Consider the following 16660-nt stretch of genomic DNA (forward strand, 5'->3'; position numbering starts at 1 on the left):
TTTTACTTATGAGACACAGGCGCACGCTTGGCACTACTTTGTTGATGCATGTACTGCTTCTGTGTACACAATTCACAAACACAGAAAATATATATTTTTTTGGTTTGGAGTGTACTTTGGAGGTTACAGCACCCTTTAACGGTCAAGCCAGCTGGCCCTTTACTTATGACACAGGCGCACGCTTGGCACTACTTTGGTGATGCACGTGCGGCTACTGCGCACACAATTCACAAACACAGAAAAAATATTTTGTTATTTGGTTTGGAGTGTACTTTGGGGGTTACAGCACCCTTTAACGGTCAAGCCAGCCGGACCTTTACTTATGACACAGGCGCACGCTTGGCACTACTTTGTTGATGCACGTACGGCTACTGCGCACACAATTCACAAACACAGAAAATATTTTTTTTTTTGGTTTGGACTGGAGTGTACTTTGGGGGTTACAGCACCCTTTAATGGTCAAGCCGGCCGGCCCTTTACTTATGACACAGGCGCACGCTTGGCACTACTTTGTTGATGCACGTGCGGCTACTGCGCACACAATTCACAAACACAGAAAATATTTTTTTTGGGTTTGGACTGGAGTGTACTTTGGGGGTTACAGCACCCTTTAACGGTCAAGCCAGCCGGCCCTTTTCTTATGACACAGGCGCACGCTTGGTACTACTTTGTTGATGCACGTGCGGCTACTGCGCACACAATTCACAAACACAGAAAATATTTTTTTTTTGTTTTGGACTGCAGTGTACTTTGGGGGTTACAGCACCCTTTAATGGTCAAGACAGCCGGCCCTTTACTTATGACACAGGCGCACGCTTGGCACTACTTTGTTGATGCACGTGCGGCTACTGCGCACACAATTCACAAACACAGAAAATATTCTTTTTTTTTGGTTTGGACTTGAGTGTACTTTGGGGGTTACAGCAACGTTTAAAGGTCAAGCCAGCCGGCCCTTTACTTATGACACAGGCGCACGCTTGGCACTACTTTGTTGATGCCCGTGCGGCTACTGTGCACACAATTCACAAACACAGAAAATATATATTTTTTTGGTTTGGAGTGTACTTTGGGGGTTACAGCACCCTTTAACAGTCAAGGCAGCCGGCCCTTTACTTATGACACAGGCGCACGCTTGGCACTACTTTGTTGATGCACGTGCGGCTACTGCGAACACAATTCACAAACACAGAAAATGTTTTTTTGGGGTTTGGACTGGAGTGTACATTGGGGGTTACAGCACCCTTTAACGGTCAAGCCAGCCGGCCCTTTACTTATGACACAGGCGCACGCTTGGCACTACTTTGTTGATGCACATGCGGCTACTGCGCACACAATTCACAAACACAGAAAAAATATTTGGTTATTTGGTTTGTAGTGTACTTTGGGGGTTACAGCACCCTTTAAGAAATGAGCCAGCCGGCTCTTTACTTATGGGACACAGGCGCACGCTTAGCGCTGCTCCTTTGTTGATGCACGTGCGGCTACTGTGCACACAATTCACAAACACAGAAAAGATATTTTTTGGGGGTTAGGAGTGTACTTTGGGGGTTACAGCACCCTTTAACAGTCAAGCCAGCCGGCCCTTTAGTTATGACACAGGCGCACGCTTGGCACTACTTTGTTGATGCACGTGCGGCTACTGCGCACACAATTCACAAACACAGAAAATATTTTTTTTTGGTTTGGACTGGAGTGTACTTTGGGGGTTACAGCACCCTTTAACGGTCAAGCCAGCCGGCCCTTTACTTATGACACAGGCGCACGCTTGGCACTACTTTGTTGATGCCCGTGCGGCTACTGCGCACACAATTCACAAACACAGAAAAAATTATTTTTTTTGGTTTGGACTGGAGTGTACTTTGGGGGTTACAGCACCCTTTAATGGTCAAGCCAGCCGGCCCTTTACTTATGAGACACAGGCGCACGCTTGGCACTACTTTGTTGATGCACGTACGGCTTCTGCGCACACAATTCACAAACACAAAAAATATATATTTTTTTGGTTTGGAGTGTACTTTGGGGGTTACAGCACCCTTTAATGGTCAAGACAGCCGGCCCTTTACTTTTGACACAGGCGCACGCTTGGCACTACATTGTTGATGCCCGTGCGGCTACTGCGCACACAATTCACAAACACAGAAAATATTATTTTTTCTGGTTTGGACTGGAGTGTACTTTGGGGGTTACAGCACCCTTTAACGGTCAAGCCAGCCGGCCCTTTACTTATGAGACACAGGCGCACGCTTGGCACTACTTTGTTGATGCACGTGCGGCTACTGTGCACACAATTCACAAACACAGAAAATATTTTTTTTTTTGGTTTGGAATGGAGTGTACTTTGGGGGTTACAGCACCCTTTAAGAAATGAGCCAGCCGGCTCTTTACTTATGGGACACAGGCGCACGCTTAGCGCTGATCCTTTGTTGATGCACGTGCGGCTACTGTGCACACAATTCACAAACACAGAAAATATATATTTTTTTGGTTTGGAGTGTACTTTGGGGGTTACAGCACCCTTTAACAGTCAAGGCAGCCGGCCCTTTACTTATGACACAGGCGCACGCTTGGCACTACTTTGTTGATGCACGTGCGGCTACTGCGCACACAATTCACAAACACAGAAAATATTTTTTTTTGGTTTGGACTGGAGTGTACTTTGGAGGTTACAGCACCCTTTAACGGTCAAGCCAGCCGGCCCTTTACTTATGACACAGGCGCACGCTTGCCACTACTTTGTTGATGCCCGTGCGGCTACTGCGCACACAATTCACAAACACAGAAAATATTATTTTTTTTGGTTTGGACTGGAGTGTACTTTGGGGGTTACAGCACCCTTTAATGGTCAAGCCAGCCGGCCTTTTACTTATGAGACACAGGCGCACGCTTGGCACTACTTTGTTGATGCACGTACTGCTTCTGTGCACACAATTCACAAACACAGAAAATATATATTTTTTTGGTTTGGAGTGTACTTTGGGAGTTACAGCACCCTTTAACAGTCAAGCCAGCTGGCCCTTTACTTATGACACAGGCGCACGCTTGGCACTACTTTGGTGATGCACGTGCGGCTACTGCGCACACAATTCACAAACACAGAAAAAATATTTTGTTATTTGGTTTGGAGTGTACTTTGGGGGTTACAGCACCCTTTAACGGTCAAGCCAGCCGGACCTTTACTTATGACACAGGCGCACGCTTGGCACTACTTTGTTGATGCACGTACGGCTACTGCGCACACAATTCACAAACACAGAAAATATTTTTTTTTTTGGTTTGGACTGGAGTGTACTTTGGGGGTTACAGCACCCTTTAATGGTCAAGCCGGCCGGCCCTTTACTTATGACACAGGCGCACGCTTGGCACTACTTTGTTGATGCACGTGCGGCTACTGCGCACACAATTCACAAACACAGAAAATATTTTTTTTTGGTTTGGACTGGAGTGTACTTTGGGGGTTACAGCACCCTTTAACGGTCAAGCCAGCCGGCCCTTTTCTTATGACACAGGCGCACGCTTGGTACTACTTTGTTGATGCACGTGCGGCTACTGCGCACACAATTCACAAACACAGAAAATATTTTTTTTTTGTTTTGGACTGCAGTGTACTTTGGGGGTTACAGCACCCTTTAATGGTCAAGACAGCCGGCCCTTTACTTATGACACAGGCGCACGCTTGGCACTACTTTGTTGATGCACGTGCGGCTACTGCGCACACAATTCACAAACACAGAAAATATTCTTTTTTTTTGGTTTGGACTTGAGTGTACTTTGGGGGTTACAGCAACGTTTAAAGGTCAAGCCAGCCGGCCCTTTACTTATGACACAGGCGCACGCTTGGCACTACTTTGTTGATGCCCGTGCGGCTACTGCGCACACAATTCACAAACACAGAAAATATTATTTTTTTTGGTTTGGACTGGAGTGTACTTTGGGGGTTACAGCACCCTTTAACGGTCAAGCCAGCTGGCCCTTTACTTATGAGACACAGGCGCACGCTTGGCAGAACTTTGTTGATGCACGTACGGCTTCTGCGCACACAATTCACAAACACAAAAAATATATATTTTTTTGGTTTGGAGTGTACTTTGGGGGTTACAGCACCCTTTAATGGTCAAGACTATTTCTGAACACTTTCTGAACAACAAGAAGCAACATACTTATGTGAATGAACAAAATCAACATCTTCTGCTGTATCCAGGCAACTACTTACTGCACTCACTGCTTGGACACTGCAAGTGCTCCCCTGTCTGTGTGCTGCTCTTGTTGATTGATCTTTGTTGAACAGAACACTTTGGACTGGATCAGCTTGGGTACATTGTAATTTTGTCCTCATTCATTTTGTATTGCCTTTTCCAATTGTGTCACATCTATCCACATTAATCATTTGTTTATAAACTAATTCCTGCACCCACTACTCACATACCTCTCCTTTATATATCACTTTTGGAGCTGCGCTCATACATTAGCAGCACTGTTCTTTACATGTATTTTTGAACATTTAACAACTTTAATCCACACTGACTCTATATCTCACTGTCTCTACATCACACAGCCTCCACTCCAGTTTACATCTCAATTATTACCTTGTCCACAGCATGAACACCCTTACTTCACACAACCCCCATATTCTATGTCCACATAATCCTCTACTTTATCCGTCCCTCTCTTCCCCCTCCTGTTTCCTCCACTTGCTGTTCTTCCTTTTTTTCTCTCATCAGTCTGCTTCCAACCCTCTGCTTCTTTCCCCCACTTCTCCTATACCTCCACTCTCAACCACCTCCCTCCATGGTCTTGTTACCCCACTACTAAGCCCCATTCCCTCCTCGTTCTGTCTGTCACCTCCAGGGCTGCCAAGAGAAATTCTGGGCCCGGGTACTGCAACATCCTGTGGGACCACATCATGTATGGCTGCACCCATTTGTGAGTGGGTCTAGCATGTGAGATGCACCCACTCACAGGAGCATGGCATAGCACCCAGCAGCTGGAACTAAAGTAGTCACTACTGTATTAGGATGGCGGGACAGTCCCATAATAGCTGCATTTCTTGTCAGGCTGTATATAGATGCTAAAATGTAACACACAAATTAAAGTGCTTCTACTTTACTTTGTACATCTCTCATGTAAATAACACAAACAATCTATTTTCTATCATAGAGATAGATGTATGAAGGACTTAATTTTTACATAACATCAGGTCGTCTTATACACACACATTCCGCAGCACATATCCTAACCCACTGCTCCATGCTCCTTCTTCACTATCTACCCCTCTGTGTCGCCCCTGTCTGTCTGCCCTTCCCCTTTAGAATGTAAGCTCTCACGAGCAGGGCCCTCATCCTCACGTGCTTCTCCTCCCCCTACTTATAGTATAATTTACTCCTAACTCCCTACAATGGCACCTACTACCTGGTTGCTCATGTCCTGCTGCTTGTGTTTTGCAGCTGAGTTTATAACCTTGTCCTTGTCCTGCATTGTTTTGTATTACTATTAACTGTTTTTCTTGTGTGCTCATTTATGTACTGTGTAAGGCGCTGCGGAACCTTTGTGGCGCCATATAAATAAAGGATAATAATAATAATAAAGACAGCCGGCCCTTTACTTATGACACAGGCGCACGCTTGGCACTACTTTGTTGATGCCCGTGCGGCTACTGCGCACACAATTCACAAACACAGAAAATATTATTTTTTTTGGTTTGGACTGGAGTGTACTTTGGGGGTTACAGCACCCTTTAACGGTCAAGCCAGCCGGCCCTTTACTTATGAGACACAGGCGCACGCTTGGCACTACTTTGTTGATGCACGTGCGGCTACTGTGCACACAATTCACAAACACAGAAAATATTATTTTTTTGGTTTGGAATGGAGTGTACTTTGGGGGTTACAGCACCGTTTAAGAAATGAGCCAGCCGGCTCTTTACTTATGGGACACAGGCGCACGCTTAGCGCTGATCCTTTGTTGATGCACGTGCGGCTACTGTGCACACAATTCACAAACACAGAAAATATATATTTTTTTGGTTTGGAGTGTACCTTGGGGGTTACAGCACCCTTTAACAGTCAAGGCAGCCGGCCCTTTACTTATGACACAGGCGCACGCTTGGCACTACTTTGTTGATGCACGTGCGGCTACTGCGCACACAATTCACAAACACAGAAAATATTTTTTTTTGGTTTGGACTGGAGTGTACTTTGGAGGTTACAGCACCCTTTAACGGTCAAGCCAGCCGGCCCTTTACTTATGACACAGGCGCACGCTTGCCACTACTTTGTTGATGCCCGTGCGGCTACTGCGCACACAATTCACAAACACAGAAAATATTATTTTTTTTGGTTTGGACTGGAGTGTACTTTGGGGGTTACAGCACCCTTTAACGGTCAAGCCAGCCGGCCTTTTACTTATGAGACACAGGCGCACGCTTGGCACTACTTTGTTGATGCACGTACTGCTTCTGCGCACACAATTCACAAACACAGAAAATATATATTTTTTTGGTTTGGAGTGTACTTTGGGGGTTACAGCACCCTTTAACGGTCAAGCCAGCTGGCCCTTTACTTATGACACAGGCGCACGCTTGGCACTACTTTGGTGATGCACGTGCGGCTACTGCGCACACAATTCACAAACAGAAAAAATATTTTGTTATTTGGTTTGGAGTGTACTTTGGGGGTTACAGCACCCTTTAACGGTCAAGCCAGCCGGACCTTTACTTATGACACAGGCGCACGCTTGGCACTACTTTGTTGATGCACGTACGGCTACTGCGCACACAATTCACAAACACAGAAAATATTTTTTTTTTTGGTTTGGACTGGAGTGTACTTTGGGGGTTACAGCACCCTTTAATAGTCAAGCCGGCCGGCCCTTTACTTATGACACAGGCGCACGCTTGGCACTACTTTGTTGATGCACGTGCGGCTACTGCGCACACAATTCACAAACACAGAAAATATTTTTTTTTGGTTTGGACTGGAGTGTACTTTGGGGGTTACAGCACCCTTTAACGGTCAAGCCAGCCGGCCCTTTTCTTATGACACAGGCGCACGCTTGGTACTACTTTGTTGATGCACGTGCGGCTACTGCGCACACAATTCACAAACACAGAAAATATTTTTTTTTTGTTTTGGACTGCAGTGTACTTTGGGGGTTACAGCACCCTTTAATGGTCAAGACAGCCGGCCCTTTACTTATGACACAGGCGCACGCTTGGCACTACTTTGTTGATGCACTTGCGGCTACTGCGCACACAATTCACAAACACAGAAAATATTCTTTTTTTTTGGTTTGGACTTGAGTGTACTTTGGGGGTTACAGCACCGTTTAAAGGTCAAGCCAGCCGTCCCTTTACTTATGACACAGGCGCACGCTTGGCACTACTTTGTTGATGCTCGTGCGCTACTGCGCATACAATTCACAAACACAGAAAATATTTTTTTTTTTGGTTTGGACTGGAGTGTACTTTGGGGGTTACAGCACCCTTTAAATGGTCAAGCCAGCCGGCCCTTTACTTATGACACAGGCGCACGCTTGGCACTACTTTGTTGATGCACGTGCGGCTACTGTGCACACAATTCACAAATACAGAAAAAATATTATTTTTTTAGCACTTGGGGGGAGCACCCCTGATGGACAGAGCACCCCCTGGACAACACTACAGCACCCCTTTAGGACTGGGACACTGCACAGGACTTTGGAGTGGACACAGCCCCTATGGAGAACTGACTGCACAACACAGTCCAGCCAGCCCCTATGGACTTTGAAGTAGTGGACACAGCCCCTATTAACAACAGCAGCACAGCACAACACAGCCAGCCCCTATGGACTTTGAAGTAGTGGACACAGCCCCTATGGACAACAGCAGCACAGCGCAGCACAGCACAACACTACACTGCACTACACTACACTACACAGCCCAGCCAGCCCTAACTCCCACCCTTCCTCTTCACTGTCCACAGCCGAGTGAGAAAATGGCGCCGACGCGGGTACCTTATATAGGATCCAAAACCCGCGAGACCCGGAAGGCGGGATGATGACGTTTTGCCTCGATTTCAGATCCGAGTCAGGCGGGAAAAGTCGAGCCTGACTCGGATCGGCCTCGGATCGGGGGGGTTCGGATTTCAGAAATCCGAACCCGCTCACCCCTAGCCAAAACCTACATCATGCTACAGTATGACAGGTTGAACTGATGACCAGGGCCGTAGGGAGGGTGGTGCAGCCGGTACCTCCGCACAGGACAGAATCCTCCAGTGGCACCGGCCACACACTTCTCTGCGCCGGAGGTCTGCAGGAAGAGACCTCATGCAGTGGTGCACGCCGCACAGTGAATGTCGGCGCAGAATCCCGCCCTTCCTCCTCTCATCGGAAGGAAAGGTAAGCGCTCAGGGGGGAGGAGGGGGTGAAGAGGGAGTGAGAGGGGTGACAGTGCTTCTCAGGGCACACTGCCGTCTAGCTACGGCGCTGCTGATGACACTAACAAGCAAAACTGCAGCGTGTTGTCCTCTTAAGAAAATATATCACTGTTGTTCAGCATGGAGCTGAATTACCTAGGGAAATCAGATCAGCAAAAACATATTGCGTATAAATGGGGTAATAAATGGTAACAAAATAGAGAATTCTGCATTCTTTGTGGACCTACTGGTCCCAGCAAGCCCTTTTAACCATAAACTGTTTGGGTTTAATGATGCTTATATACCCATTTATGCGAGAGTATGCTGGGAATTGTAAAACTTGTAGAACCCTGACTTTTAGTGACTAGAAATAAAAATATTGTTAAATATAAACACTAACACCATGAAAAAAATGAATAAATAAAAAATACCCACATAACTATCAACACTCATTTGTACCTATCTATTAGTCACATAAATTGCTTTTAATCCATTGGAAAAAGATTTCAAAAAAACCCTATAGTTCCCAAACTCTGCCATTACAGTCTGGGTTTTAAGGATATCCATGGTAGTGGGAGGTTCATATAGAAACCGTTGTAATTCCTACACCATTCACCTGATTTGGATGTAATTACCCTCAAATTAAACCTGAAAGTCTGCAGTTAAAGCACATCTTGTTTGTTTCATTTCAAAGCCATTGTGGTGGTGAATAGAGGCCAAAATATGAAAATTCTGTCAAGCTCCCAATATTTATGCTCCTGACTGTTACCTACCACTGACAGCACTCTGTAACTGAGCTTCGTCACTGTTAGATGTCCAAGGTTCAAGCTCCCTGGCTAGCTTAAAATTTGGACTGTATTGGCAGAGTTTGGTCAACTCTGCTATAGACAAAGACTTGCTATGAGTCGCATAGGAAATTACAAGCCTCCCTGCTTATCAGTAACCAACCAAATAGAAAAGCTCTGCTCTCATTGGTCAATGTATGAGAAGCCTGTCCTGATTGGTTAGGAATGCATAAACAAAGTATATTGCTACAATGTACTACTTTCATATAAGTTATTTAATTCAGTACATTATATTCTGCTTTGAATTATAACAAGGGGATCTCACATAGCTTGCAGGGTTCAACCACCTGCAACAGATATGTATTCTGAGAAGTGTCTGCTGGTATAAAGGGTCAGATTAACAATGGGGCAGATGTTGCTACTGCTCCGGCTGCCAGATAAAAATATGCCCATCATCATGGCAGCATGATAATGATCAGCTAGGCAGCTAGGCAGATGGGGAATAAAGCACAGGTATTAAAATTGTATTTTTAATATCCTCAAAAAATTATGCAATTTTTCTACTTTTATTTATTTAGGGAGACATTGATGCTGATAGTGTAGAGTTTGTACATGCCCACATGGCACTGCCCACAGCACAAAGCACTGATCACACCAGGGGCGTATCTATAATGGGTCCAGGGTGTGCGGTGCACATGGGCCCCTGGGTCCAGGGTGGCCCTCACCTTGCACCCTGCACCATGGGCACTGAGAGGTGGGAGGAGTAGGTACAGTTTACCCGGGTCTGCTAGCGGGGTCCGGCAGGGCCCAGGTCTGGCGCCCCCCCCCTCCCTCACAGCAGCTCAGCACACAGCTTGTGCTGGGCTGCAGTGCGGGACTGCTAGCGGCTGATCGCACCCCCCACTTAGAACTGGACTAGAGGGCTTACAGGGTCTCCTCCCCAGTGCACAACTCCCCCCTGTACCGGGGCCCGGATGGGCTCTCTACGGCCCTGCATTGCACCTATATATAGGTATACTTCCCTTTCCGCAGTCTCCAGAGGGCTTCTCTGCAGCACTGGGGCGGCACTGCAGAACAGCAAAAATCACAGGGAAAATGGTGGGGCTCATTTTCCCAGCGACTCGCACATGCGCAGAAAAGTTGTCCCCGGGAATAAGCCGCAGATGCCATTTTCCCAGAGATCTGCTCATCCACAGTAGATTCTGGCATTAAGTCAGAATGTACTGTGCTGCCAGAGAGGAGGGGGCCCAAAAGGAGGCTGCACATGGGCCCCCTCCACTCTCAATACGTCCCTGGATCACACCTTACCGCAATAGGTCCTAGATCACTTTCACTCCCAGACCCTTTAATCTGGCCCTACTGATAAAATCCCCTCTGAATGTGTTTTCAATTATGCTGGTATGACCTTAGACACTTGGCCTATACTTTCCCCACTTCCCTATCCTGTTCAGTATTATGGGGTCAATTTATGTAGCTTCAAGGAGGGAGAGTTGCTCTTGCAACAGCATAGAAATGCCAGCAACAGCAGCAGAACTCAACCTCTATTGGCCACATCTTGCCCCACACATGCAGTGTTTTTGTACCTAGCCATATGGGGCTGCCTACAAAAAAGCCACAGGGTTCTGAGCTACTGTAAGTGCAGGATATAGCCACCTGTTCTGCTGTTTGAGGTCAATTCAATTAGCCATGAGGGCAGCATTTTGCTGTTGCAATGGCATATAGAAACGCCAGTAACTCAACCCCCTCCCGGGTTTATCTCGCCCCAGACTCACATTTTTTTTGTACACAGCCCAACTGGCCTGCAATCAAAAAGCTGTGAGTTCAGAACTACCATAAGTGCGGCATATAGCTGCACTTTCTCTTAAAAAATTAAAAAAACAGCTAAAATCACATAAAATTTGCCTTTTTTGTTTCTATTGTATAAGTAACCACAATAACATTTATTTCCAGTAATTTCTGATCAGTTTTGACCACCTCACAATATTATTTGCTTAATCTAGTTAATGCCAAAAGGTTGCATCCAGCTAGCTAGTTGACTAGCTAAGTGACACAGTGGGCGGCACTAACATGTGGCAGTTTAGTTTCTAATTTCCAACACGGATACAGTGTGTTATACAGTGTGGGTTGGATACACCAATAGTGCACTTACTGTGATAGCAGTGTCGGCAGAGCGGGGTTGCTGATGGTGTCCTCAGTACATGGAATGGCAGTGCTACGGTACTGGCAGTGTCCTCAGTAAAGGGTACCAGTGAAGTCGGCAGTGCGGGGGTACCAGCGGTGTCTTAGTGCAGGTTTGCTGGCTGTGTTGGCAGTGCCGGGGTGCCAGCAGTGTCTTTAGTGCAGGTTTGCTGGCTGTGTCAGCAGTGCGGGGGTGCCAGCGGTGTCTTAGTGCAGGTTTGCTGGCTGTGTCGGCAGTGCGGGGGTGCCAGCGGTGTCTTTAGTGCAGATTTGCTGGCTGTGTCGGCAGTGCGGGGGTGCCCTCAGTGCAGGTTTGCTGACTGTGTCGGCAGTGCATGGGTGTTCTCAATGCAGGGTGCCAGTGGTGTCAGCAGAGCGGGGGTGCCAAAGATGTCCTCAGTGCAGGTTTGCTGACTGTGTCGGCAGTGCAGGGGTGCTGGTGGTGTCCTCACTGTGGGAGTGTCAGCAGTGCCGGCAGTGTGGGGGTCGCTGACGGTGTGTCCTCAGTACGTTGGGCAGAAGTGCAGAAGTGTCGGCAGTGGTAGTGTCGGAAGCGGGGGATGCTGCCTGTGGGGCTGCCGGTGGTGTCGGCAGCCGGGGGTGTCAGCAAGGGGGGTGTCAGCAGTGGGGCTTCCGGCGGTGTCAGGGGATGGCGGGCGCCATCTTCTTTTCCCTAATTGGTATGGGCTTAACGCTGATTGGCTGATAGCCGTGACAGACAGCTCTCTCAGCCAATCAGCGTTAAGCCCACTGAAAACAAAACCTCAATATTTAACATATGAGTGAACAGCCAGGTCATGTGCAAATCTACTAGCTTCTGGCATCTTTTTTCGGTGAAGTTGTGTTTTAATTACAATGCAACAAGGATGCACCATAAGAAACACTCCTACATCTGTGTGCAACTGAGTCTGTATACGAAGCACAATGGAGCTTGGCGTGGAAAACAGCTGCGGCCGCTGCATCGGTGGCACACAGATATACAAGTGTCAGCAGAGTCTCATCCTGTGTCCTACTTGAATCGCATAGTGACTTAGACGCACTTTCTGCAAAAAAGATGCAAAAAAGACGTCCGGCGCTTGCAGAGTCTCATGGGAACGGGTGCTCCAAGAGGGGTTGTATGGCACAACTGCAGCAAAGATGTGTGAGGACGACACATCTCTATGCATTCGTAAGTTTGCTTAGAGAGGTATGTGTAGGAATTACGTGCAACTCTACATGAGAAACTTTGTGCCACAGGAGAGATGATGAAACTCCATATACTCATGACCCTAAACCAAGTGCTTTTGAATGGAATCTTAAACACGGATCTGTGTCAAATAATGTCATTAGACTCCTAAATAGTATACTAAGAACATTGGCCCTCATTCAGAGCCGCTCGTTAGCGGCAGTACGCTCGTTCCGAGCGATGTTTGCACATCTGCGCATGCGTACGGTTTTTAGTACGCATGCGCGAACCAGTCAGTGCGGCCTAAAATCGTTTGTACGCTATATAGCGAGTGCCTGCTATTTTGAGTGACAGAATGAGGCGTATGTGGGTGGTAACAGGGGAAGGTGCTTGAAAATGGGGAGTGGAGATCCGAACGCAGGCGTGCTTAAAGGTCAAAACGGGCGTATTATGGGTGTGCATAATTAATTCAGCAGCGTCATTGACCACGTCACTGGGTTATTTTATAGCCAGAACTGCTCGCAAATTTGTGGTAGCAAACACCAACCACAAGAATAGCGAGCAGTTCATACGCTGGTCGATGTACTCGATTAATCTAATAAATAGCGGACATGACGTAGGATGCGAGCGGCCAGGGGGCGTTTTTAACAAATAAACGAGCGTATGTTTTGCTCGCTCGTTCAGACTTAGAGGCGTGAACAGACTACAATTTGCGAACGGATCATTTGAATAGCCACCCCTTGTTTTTGAACGAACGACCGCAAATAGCGAACGGCTCTGAATCAGGCCCATAGTATCCAGTGACCGGGCTACATAATGCTTTCTAGAAATAGCTCTTTATGAATCAGGACAATCATATGAGAGAAACTTACCTATTGTTACAGTCATGTGTTCACAACAAGACTGACTGGGCTACATTCACATACTCTGAAATCATCACTAGAGCTCGGTAGACAATGACATAATGGTAAGGGTTAAAAGATTAGATCCTGTAATAATACTCCCCTAACAAAGCACTTTTTTTACTGTCTTGCCTGATATATCATGTGACAATTACTACACAGTGCTCCTAAAAGGATAAAAGAGTTTACACAGATTTCATAGTGTATTGTATGCAGAAAATAAATCCTTTATGTGTTTGGAATCTATTGCACCTGTTACATACACACAGTGGAAGATTTATTTGCAAACATAAGGGTCTATGGGCTTGATTCTGACCCGCTCGCTAGATGCGTTCGCACGCTAAATGCGTATGCAAATTTCGGCAAGGCAGGCAAATTTCGGCACTCGCAGACGCCCACCAGCCTGTCTTAAGATGCCCACTTGCGCACGTCATCTCCAGGAAGTGTGTGCAACCATCGGTACATAGAGTACCATCGGAAGTGAACGCTGCGCTTGTGGCTGACCATACCCTACCGCAAGCACTGCGCGTGCTTCAGTGTGAAATACAACCAAGTGACGTGTACTATGACGTAGCCTGTTAATTATGCACGCCTCTGAAACGGCGTTAAGACGCTCGGGCAGGCCTGCGTTCGCACCTCCACTCCCCCGTTTCTAGTGGCCAGCCCCTGTGACCACCCACAAATGGCTTCTCCTGTCACTCAGTCAGCCGGGCAGTCTATGCGCAGTGAGCGAACGCTTACCAATCTCTCGCACTAGTTGCGTATGCATGCGCAGAATGCAAACAATCGGCTAGCTGCGTGCAAACACGTCTTAGCGAGCGGGTTTGAATGTATCAAGCCTTGGAGAGAGATAAACTGGACGGAGATAAAGTACCAACCAATCAGCTCCTAACTATCACTTTACAGGCTGTGTTTGAAAAATGACAGTTAGGAGCTGATTGATTGGTACTTTATCACTGTCCACTTTAGCTCTCTCCAAGCCTTAATACATAGACCCCAAAACCTCTATTTGTGAGAGTGGAGTCTAACCAATCTCTACGAACCAGGGACATCATTGAGACACAATATTCTGCAAATAAATACTTGTACAGAAGCAAACATAGAATTATAAGGGGATGCAGTCAGGAAGCCAATGGTCGAGATGCCGAATGCCGGCTTCCTGACTGTGCAATCCCAACAGGGGACTAATGATAGGTGTCGAAATCCCGACACCTATCATTATCCCTATGCCGTGAGCCCAACGCCCGGCATATCGAACGTAAGGTAAGCCGCTGGGTGGAGGGTTAGGTTAGGGGCTCCCGGGGGGACTTAGGGTTAGGCACCCCCCCGGGAGGGTTAGGGTTAGGCTAGGAGAAGGGGGGGTTAGGGTTAGCTACCCCCAAGGGGAGGTTAGGGTTAGGCACTAAACCAGGAGGGTTAGGGTTAGGCTAGGAGAAGGGGGGTTAGAGTTAGGCACCCCCGAGGGGAGGATAGGGTTAGGCTAGGAGAAGGGGGGGTTAGGGTTAGGCACCCCCGAGGGGAGGTTAGGGTTAGGCACCCCCCCGGGAGGGTTAGGGTTAGGCTAGGAGAAGGGGGGGTTAGGGTTAGGCACCCCCGAGGAGAGGTTAGGGTTAGGCACCTAACCCGGGAAGGTTAGGTTTAGGCTTCAGGGAGGGGGGGTTAGGTTTAGGCACTTACGTGGGGGTTAAGGTTAGGCACTAGGGGGGAGTTTAGGGTTAGGTGAGGTGGCACCCCTAAAGGTGGGTTATGGTTAGGGGGGGTAAGGTTAGGCATAGTTAGTTACCTAACTTGTCAGTATCTTCACTGCTGCTGGTCTTCTGGCATCGGGATTTGAACCGCCGGATTCATAACAATCCCATTATAAGAGTGATAGGACATAGGGATTGGGGCCCTGATTCAGAGCCGGATGCTCTGAATCAGGGCATTTTTTTTTTATTTTTGGAGTGGCCTCCTGTGGGTGTGCTATTGCGAGCGGCCATAATGATGGTCGCGATGGTCTTGACCATCGCGACCGTCGTGCTTGCGACGAGACCCTTGTGGTAGGGTCTCATTCATCGCAAGCCCCAGAGAGCTTTTGGCTCTAACAGAGCCGGAAGCTCTCCACTGACATCACTCGTGATGTCAGTGGGGCTGCCCCCAAACGGTAGGAATGCCTCCGTTTGGGCAGCCACCCCCCGGCCCGCCCACCAAAGGGGGTGAGCTGTCATTCAACATCGACAGCTCGCCCCCTTTGGTGCGAGACCTGGAGCGACGGATTGCCCATCGCTAGCCGGGTCTCGCGCATGCGCACGATGGAGCCGGCTCCGTCGTACGCATGCGCTGTGGGCCACCATCGACCTGGTTGCGAGCGCTCAGCGCTTGCGACCAGGTCTGAATCAGGCCCTATCTTTGTTACATGTGACAATTGTACGTTTGTTATTACATTGCTCTAAATGTACTTAGAAAGCCCATCTGCACCAAAGTGCAACATGGAGGTGCAACAGGTCCCATGAAAAGTATAAGATGATTCCTTCTTCAATGTGGAAACGGTGGCCAAGCAACACCTCCACACAATCACATGTCAAGTAATGTCCTTTAAATGTGCCATCTCCATTACCTTACAGATGTGTACTCATACACCTAGCCACCATAAGTCATGAGACGCCTGGCACAACTGAGACACTCTGAGAGCATTAGCATGCCATATTTTCTTTAAATTTGTGTGTTATACACATCGCAGAATCAGAGAAAAGTCACTCACAGTATACTAGGGTAGGGATGCTAGGCTACAACAGTAACTGCACAGGAATTAGTTTAACAAACGTACAAAGTTGCAAATATAAGTACAATGGAACTTAGATTGAGAAAAAGCCACGGCCACTGGCATCAGAGCCCATTTTGCACATATTGAAGCTCAGAAACACATCAAATTGATCAGTGTAATGTAGCAATGAGGATGTAGTAAGCATCCCGGCGTGTGGGATGCCGCCTTTCTTAATTCCGGTGCCGAAATCCCAACAGGTTGGGATCCCGGCACCAGTATCCTGACCCTCGGGCTCCCGAAGGTAAGTATCGGGGTGCAGGGGGAGGGTAGAGTTAGCTAACGGGGTTAGGCACTATGTGGAGGGTTAGGTAGCGGTGAGGGAGTGTTAGGATTAGGGTGCGGATAGGGGGAGGTTAGGTTTAGGCACTACAAAGGGGGGATTAGGATTAGGCACCAGGGAGGGTGGGTTAGGGTTAGGGGATAGAAAAGTACTCACCGTT

This window comes from Taudactylus pleione, unplaced genomic scaffold (assembly GCF_031769625.1).
Source record: "Taudactylus pleione unplaced genomic scaffold, aTauple2 ptg000518l, whole genome shotgun sequence".
Classification (NCBI taxonomy): domain Eukaryota; kingdom Metazoa; phylum Chordata; class Amphibia; order Anura; family Myobatrachidae; genus Taudactylus; species Taudactylus pleione.